Source organism: Cyanistes caeruleus, chromosome 6 (genome assembly GCF_971803275.1).
Source record: "Cyanistes caeruleus chromosome 6, bCyaCae1.hap1.1, whole genome shotgun sequence".
NCBI lineage: Eukaryota > Metazoa > Chordata > Aves > Passeriformes > Paridae > Cyanistes > Cyanistes caeruleus.
The window spans coordinates 18,834,857-18,843,165 of record NC_141706.1 but is presented as its reverse complement, the minus strand read 5'-3'; the positions used below and the strand labels follow the sequence as shown (position 1 = coordinate 18,843,165).

The 8,309-nt window shown below is 49.3% G+C and overlaps 1 pseudogene; it reads right to left on the bottom strand.

Annotated features, from left to right (window-relative positions):
• Positions 1–579: 579 nt before the first annotated feature.
• LOC147652491 (uncharacterized) lies at positions 580–1,423 on the bottom strand (annotated as a pseudogene).
• Positions 1,424–8,309: the final 6,886 nt, after the last annotated feature.

Genomic DNA, 8,309 nt, shown 5'->3' with positions numbered 1-8,309 from the left:
CTCTTGGAAGAGCATCTATGATCTTTCTGCAATCTTCTTTAGCATTATCCTTTGCTAGTTGTTTATATAGAATCGGTCTCAGGTTATTGTTGCAAGGCTGGGATCCTGGGGGCCAGTCCGACCCCCGCTTCTGCTGGCAATGAGCCCAGATAGTCAGGCTGTCCCAGGGGACAGAGCCACCATCCGGGGTTCTTCAGGCAGTCTCCAGCCAGGGGTAACCCTTGGAGCATGGGCAAGGGCTTTAAGTGATCAGCTCTTTCAGCAGTGATTTCTGCTCTGTGATCAGCTCTGTTCAGCCCAGCCAGCTCCATTCAGGGGTTCTCCTGCCAATGCAAGTAAGAGATGGGTAGACCGTATGGCATTCTGCAAGGAGACTTTAATGCAGACTTCAGAGAAGAGGACCAGTGATGGTCTAATCCCAAACTGGGTAAAAGCTGGGGTTTTTATAGGGAAGGGGAGGATTGGGAAGGGGACCAATGGTCTGAGACTGGGATAAGATGACCAATAGTTCACAGGGAGATAACATGGGGTCCTGAAGCAGGAAGTGTCCCACAGCATAGTCAGAGTGACTAAGCAGTTTTATCTTATCTTAGGGGATCGATCTCCAGGGAGTATGCCACAGATGCCTGTCAGAGGACAGTGCCTCCTCCACAGGTTATCATCCTCAACATGTTTCTCCAAAGCCACTGCTATTTTCTCAATAAATGGCAAGAATGGCTCCTTCAAGCCTTGAGTAATTGTTACATATCATGATCTGGGAGTAGCTGTTAAAATAGTCTTTAGCAATGCTCCAATACCTATTTTCTGTCCCTGTTTGATAACTTGAGGGTCCCAACAGGCCTGGAGATCAGGATTGGAATAATCACCTGTTCCCATAAAACATCTACTCTAACGCATGCCTGGGATCATGTGCGGGCAAGCACATGTTCTCTTCTGCAGCTCTTTAAGCCATCTGCCTCCAATTGTCCTCAAAGACTCTAAACTGTACAGGCTGAAATAACACTGGAGCCAGATGTCTAATATCAAATGGAGCAAGCAGATCAATGTATAACATCCTGATAATCTGCATAACTTCTGAAGAGTCAAGTCCTTACCCTGCCACTTTACTTTGTATAACTTGTACAACTCTCCATGCTATGACATCTTTCTTGTAAGCCTGTCCCGTGTTACAGGCAGCCTTGAACACAGGGAAGGCTTGGACAGTCCCGTGTAGTGCCCCACTGACTTCCTGATCCATCTGCATCTCTTCTGGTCCTCCCTCTGTTTTCCTTCCTCCAACACCGGTGTCATTAATAATTCCTTTTCTGGGCTTTCCCATCCTCTCTAATAAATCCCAATCTCCCATTTCCAAAGCTTGCTTTTTTACTGCTTCCCAAAAATGTCCTGGGCGTTTTAGATGCATGGTCACCTGACACGGTGGCAGTGTTCAGAAATGGCTCTGGGACGATCACGCAGCTCAGTGGTTTTGGCATTCAGCTGTCAGACTGCCTCCCCACTGTGGGGCGGAGCATTGGTCGTCAGCTGGATCACTGACCATGTCCTGGGGAAACAGCACGCAAGATGATGCGCAGGGACTGGAGGAGGGCAGGCTGGCCAGAGACACAGAGGTAGTGGAAGCAGCAGCCATGGGCACTGCAAGAATTTTCTCCAGAACTACAGGAGCCGCCATGGCAGAGCATCTGCATTGGCCAGAAGGAGGAGGCTGTGCGGGCACAGGTGTGGTGCCCATAGCTGAAAGCGGAGGGGCTGAGGGGGTGGCACTTCCCACCATGCCAGTGGTCTGCATCAGCAGTTGCCCTGGCAATGCCAGTGTATGAGCAGGCCATGCGGATGAAAGCAGGGAGGCTGAGGGAATGACCCCTCCCACTGTGCAGGTGGTCTGCTGTGGGGACTGCTGTACTGTTCCTTGCAATGCAGGAAAATTAGGCACAGGAAATGTGGGGGGGAGGGAGGGGGGGAAAAAAGCTACTGGTAACAAAGGCTCCCCTGCAGCCACTTGTGTTGCTGAGAATGGCACTGTGGAGGGCGTGAATGGAGGTGGTGCAAACGGGCTGCCTCTCGTGTCCAGGGGTCTGTGGCTGGGAGTGGGTTTCTGCATCTGAAAAGTACAAACGGAGCAGGATTCTTCCTAAACCTAAGCTGCCTCCAGCTAGAACTCAGGCTGCCCTTGGAGTGCCCAACACCTCTGACCAACTGACATCAGGAACCTGGGGGGTAAGTTTTGTTTTCTGCAGAAAAAGGCCACTGTTCGTGTCCAGGGGCCCTTGGCCATGAGCAGGCTTCTCACTCTGAAAATCACAAGTGGAGTAGGATTCCTCCCAGACACAAGATTCCCAATTCGCCGCTTCCTTGCCACTCCTCTGTTGATGAAGCCTTTGCAAGCAATTCTGCAGCTGATGGAATGGATACTTTGGCCTTACGAAATTACAGGGGGAGTGATACTTCAGAGGAAGTTAGTCTCATGGTGAGAGATAGTTTGTTTGCCCAGGTCCTGTGTCCCCTGAGACTCCAGGTGGAGCCGAGGGAATGCTACTTGAGTTGTCCCCAGCCCGCTGCCCTCCAGCCTCTCAGTGCGTACAGAAGAGGCGTCTCTGACATCCAAATCCTCCATCCCTTCGTCACCGTCTCCCAGTGACCACTGCTGTAACACTTTAAAGTGTGTGCCCCAGGTGGTCGCCAGGCTACATGCGCTGGTATCTCCATTAGTTAACTCAGACCATATACAATCTCCCACAGACTGCCAGATATCTGGATTAAAGGCATTGTCAGCTGTTACTATAAAACCCTGGGCTTTTGCCCACTGGAATAAGACATGCATGGAATCTTCTGAGACTGAGTGTGAAGCATGACAAGACGTCCTTCCACACAGAGAGGATGAGTCATTCCTCAGTGAAGCTCTGGTTCCCCATTGTAGGAACCTTTTATCTCAACGGCTGGTGAGTGCAATATTCAAATGCAGTGGTTTATCCCAGGTATATAAACTCTAGCTTCATTGAGATTACCATTCCAGGACCACTCACTGGCTGAGCCCACTATCCTGTGGTCAAAGAGACCAGTTCCCTCGAGGAGAGCGCAGGAGTATTTTTTGCTTACCTCTCTTTGGAGGAGAAGCAGGTGGCCTGTTTTCAGTCTCGGCTGCAATGAATGTTGGGGTCCACCAGATGTCGCACTATATTAGGAACGGCTGAAGTACAACACAGACCCTCTTAGCTTTGGTTGCACAAGAGAAGAAGTTTCATTCTTCCAGATCTTCTTTTATAGACAGTTCCGAGAAGGTCCAAAAAGGTAAAACTCTCATTGGTCATGAAACTAACACATCACCATGATTTGACAGTTAGGAACACTACCCCTTGACTGCTTCTTGCAAGAAAACAACAGAGCAACAAACAACTGCTGCAAAAGTTGATTTCCCTCTCCAAGGACTGTTTTGATTCCTCCTTATGATTTCTCAGGCCAGTCTGAGAAAGTTCTGTGACTTAATTTCACACAGACACTATGCTCCCTACCTGCTTTATTGCATTCAGCATCCATAGCCACCACGAAGAACTCGGGCTGCCTTTGGAGTGACAATTGCCTCTGACAAATTGACATCAGGAATCTGGGGGAGTGAGTTTTCTTTCCCCTGGAAAAGGGCTAGTCTTTGTGTCCAAGGTCCTGTGGCCCAAAGTGGGCTTCTGCCTTCAAAAATTATGAACGGAGCATGATCCACTCCAAAACCAAGTCACCACTAACTAGAACTTGGGCTGCCTCTGGATTGTCAAGCACCTCTGACAAACTGATATCAAAAATCTGGAGGGATGAGTTTTGTTTCTCATGGAAAACCGCCGTGGCTCATGTCCAGGGTCCCATAGCTGGGAGTGGTCTTCTGTCTCCAAAAATTACAAACAGAGTAGGATTCTTCCTCGACCTAAGCCTCCACCTCCTACAACTCAGGCTACCAATTGAGTCACAGCTGCCTCCGATACACTGACATCAGGAACCTGGAGGGTGAGTTTTCTTTGTCCATGGAAATGGGTTGCCTCTCATGTCCAGGAGCCTGTGGCTGGGAGCAGGCTTCTGCATCTAAAAATTATGAACGGAGCAGGATTCTTCCAGAACCCAAGCCACCCCAACCTAGAACTCGGGCTGCCATTGAAGTGACAAACACATCTGAAAAACTTACATCAGGAACTTTGCCACCTAAGTTTTCTTTCCCCTGGAAGAGAGCCGCAGCTCATGCCCTATTGCCTGTGCTTGGGAGTGGGATTCTGCCTCCAAAAATTACAAACAGAGAGGGATTCCTCCTGGACCAAAGCTACCTGCACCTAGAACTTGGGCTGCCCTTGGAGTGCCAAACACCTGTGACAAACTGACATCAGGAATCTGGCGGTGTGAGTTTTGTTTCCCATGGGAAAGGACCGACATTTGTGCCCAGGTGCCTGTGGTTGGGAACAGGCTTCTGCTTTCCTATATTATGAATGGAGCAGGATTCCTTCCAGACCCAAGCCTCTATCACCTAGAACATGGGCCACCGTTTGAGTGCCAAATACCTCTGACAAACTGAAATCAGGAACTGGTGGGGGTGAGTTTTCTTTCCATTGGAAAAGGGCTGCAGTTGTTGTCCCAGGCCCCCCCCAACAGCAGCAGCAGGCAGGCGTGGCCATCATAGGCAGGACTGTGGGGCTGGGTTCTGGGCTGAGACAAACAGCTTTGGGCAGGGGCAGTCCAGGCTGCCAGGTTCCATGTACCAATGGGCTTGGGTGGCTCCGGTGGCTGAGGGGTAGTCCTGGGGGTGGTGTGAGGCTGAGTCATGGCTACAGGGGCTCCAAGGCTGAAGTGGCGGTGTTCTGTCAACTGGAATGGCTGCTTTGTGTGGCACACCGGCATGGGGCAGAAACTGGGCACTCTGGAATGGCATCGCACCACCTCCTTCTGCTCTGCCGCTCCAACCACGTGGCAGGATTTTGCAATCTGGTTCAGTACCACACGCTGTGGTTTGTCCGCCAGGCAGGGCACCACCAGCTGTCTGTGCTCTCAAGCATGGTGGGGTTGTAGGAAACAGCTTGTTATAAATTGGTCCTGGAGCAAGGGGAGCATTCAAAGTGGCCCGACCATGCAGGGCAACTGTTTAGTGTTTCTGTTCCCCCCATGGGCTTGGAAAAATGTCCCAAGCTCCCTCTGTCCCCTCCAGAGCCCTGTTCTCACTCTCCAGTCCAGCATTTATCTGTCTCATTAAGTAAAAAATAAATCTCCAAGGCTTTAAAACTTTTATAGCATTCTTGGCTCCCTTTGAGGTTGCTTTAATTATAAAATGTCCAGTTCATTCCCATGTATTTATATCAAGGACAACCTCTTTGGTTGTGTCCAATCCATGATTCTTTGCCCATGCTATTAAAGCTAATAATGAATTTTATCATATTCTAAGTCCCATTCTTGTAAAAAAAGCGACCATACCTCCAAAACTGGAGGTGGTTGGGTGGATATTCAGGCTCCCATGGCTCTGGTGGGCTCCCATGGCTCCAATACTCTGATGAGTATTTTCTTCTATTGTTCAGGGTAATTACAGAAAATACTCAAGATTTTAAATTATTCCTCATTGCAAAAAGCTCTCCTTGCTGTAATTTTTTAAAAGGCTTTTTACACATGCCTCCTACTTCAGCTTTCCCCTGTATATCAGGCTCTCCATGCCTATTTTTTCCAGCTTTTCACTGTTTTGGACCAGCGTTCCATGCTCTGTCCTTGTCTTCCCCCTGGCTCTGCTCATGGGAAAGACTGTGCCTTCACACGTGGGGTCACCACTTTTAACATGCCCGTCATGGAGATAAAAATCCACAACTTGTGGTCCAGGTGCTCATGAGACAAACATCCTTGTTTATTATTCAGAATTCACTTAAATACCCAATTCAAAAACACCTGGGCTTGATATCTATTGGCTGAGATCTCTCTCCGTGCCCATCTTCTTGGCAAATGGTGTGTTTACTTTTCAGCTTGGATGGGGCTGGATGACTGTCCCCTTTAGCTTATCTGGGGACATATTCAGGCATGAACTAAGCTAGTTGAACTGGATTTGTGTTATGGTGCGATTTACTTCATCCAGTCCAGGCCATCTGTACAGTGACAATATTGTAACATGGGGGGCTAAGTTTTGTTACCCATGGAAAAGGACCGCCATTTGTGACCAGGGGCCCATGGCCTGGAGCGGGCTTCTGCCTCTGAAAATTAGGAATGGAGCACAATTCCTCCAGGACACAGGCCACACCCACCTAGAACTCAGGCTGCACTTGGAGTGCCAAACACCTCTGACTAACTGACATCAGGAACCTGGCTGTATGAGTTTTCTTTCCCCTGGAAAAGACCCGCCATTCATGTCCAGGGGCCTTTGGACAAGAGTGGGATTCTTTCTCCGAAAATTACAAATGGAGCAGGATTCCTCCTAGACCAAGTCTGCCTCCACCTAGAACTTGGGCTGCCCTTCTAGTGCCTAACACATCTGACAAACTGACATTAGGAACATGGCCGCATGAATTTTGTTTCCAATTAAAAACTGCTGCAGTTTGTGTCCAGGGGCATGTGGCCAAGAGTGAGCTTCTGCCTCCAAAAAATTACAAATGGAGCAGGATTCCTCCCATACCCAAACTGCCCCACAAAGAACTTGGGCTGCCCTTGGAGTGCCAAACCCCTCTGACAAACTGACATCAGGAACCTGTCTGGGTGAGTTTTCTTTCCCATGGAAAAGGGCTGCAGTTTTGGTCCAGGGGCCCGTGGCCAGGAGTGGGCTTCTGCTTCTAAAAATAATGAATGGCACAGGATTCCTCCTGGACCCAGGCTGCCCCAGCTTGGAAATTGGGCTGGCCTTGGTGTGCCAAACACATCTGACAAACTGACATCAGGAACCTTCCCACGTGAGTTTTCTTTCCCATGGAAAAGGGCTGGAGATTGTGCTCAGTGGTCCATGATAGGGAGTGGGCTTCTGCCTCCAAAAATTATGAATGGAGCAGGATTCCTCCAAAACCCAAGCTGTACCCACCTAAAACATGGGCCACCCTTTGAATGCCAAATGCCTCGGACAAATGGACATCAGGAATCTGGGTTGGCGAGTTTTCTTTCCTATGGAAAAGGGCCGCCGTTTGTGTCCAGGGACATGTGCCCGGGAGCAGGCTTCTGCCTCTGAAAAATACAAATGGAGCAGGATTCCTCCCAAACCCATGCTGACCCAACTAATGTTGTCCTTGGAATGCCAACCACCTCTGACAAATTGATATCAGGAACCAGGGGGAGTAAGTTTTTTTTCCCATGGAAAAGGGCTGCCCTTTGTGTCCAGGGGCCTGGGTCTGGGAGTGGGCTTCTGCCTCCAATAATTATGAAGGCATCAGGATTCCTCACAAACACATGCCGCCACAACCTGGAACTTGGGCTGCATTTGGAGTGCCAAATGTCTCTGACAAACTGACTTCAGGAACCTGTCTAGATGACTTTTGTCTCCCACGGAAAAGGGCCGCCGTTCATTTCCAGAGGCCCATGACCAGAAACGGGTTTCTACCTCCAAAAATTACGAAGTGAGCAGAAATCCTCCCAAACACAAGCTGCCCCCACCTAGTAACCTTAGGCTGCATTTGCAGTGCCCAACACCTCTGACAAAATGGCATCAGAAATCTGGGGGGGTGAGTTTTGTTTCCCATGGAAAAGGGCCGCCATTCATGTCAAGGGGCCAGTGGCTGGGAGCGGTCTTCTGTTCCCATAAATTACAAAAGGAAAAGGATTCCTCCCAAACCCAAACCACCCTCACTTAAAACATGAGCTACCCTTTGTGTGCTCTAACAAACTGACATCAGAAACTTGGGGTGTGAATTTTGCTTCCCATGGAAAAGGGACACCATTTCTTGTTGCAGTGTGTATACTGCAGTGTGTAACAACTGCATTGTGTTTATTTTAATAGAGTGTTAATTTATGGTTGTACAGTTAATGGTTTGTTCCTATGTTCCCCTGGAGCTGGTTTGCCCCTAACTTGTATCCTCCCCTATGCTGCCTATCATTTTGACCCAACCCCTTATTCCCAAACCTTCCCTGCCTGTCACTGCAACCCTGCCCATTCTTCCAGACCCTACCCTGTCAATCTCCAGTTGGACCAATCCCTGATTGTACCACTCCTCAGGAGATCCCCTAACCCTCTGTCGAGGGTTAGCCCTGTGTGACCTGTTTTCTCCTCCCCCTTATCCCTATTGCTTTCTGTATTGTAAACCCTGCCTCGTGCTCCTCTGTTGCTCCCTGATTGGTTAAAATTTTGTACCCACCCCCTAAAACCTCCCCGTATTTAATCCTGAACACACAGG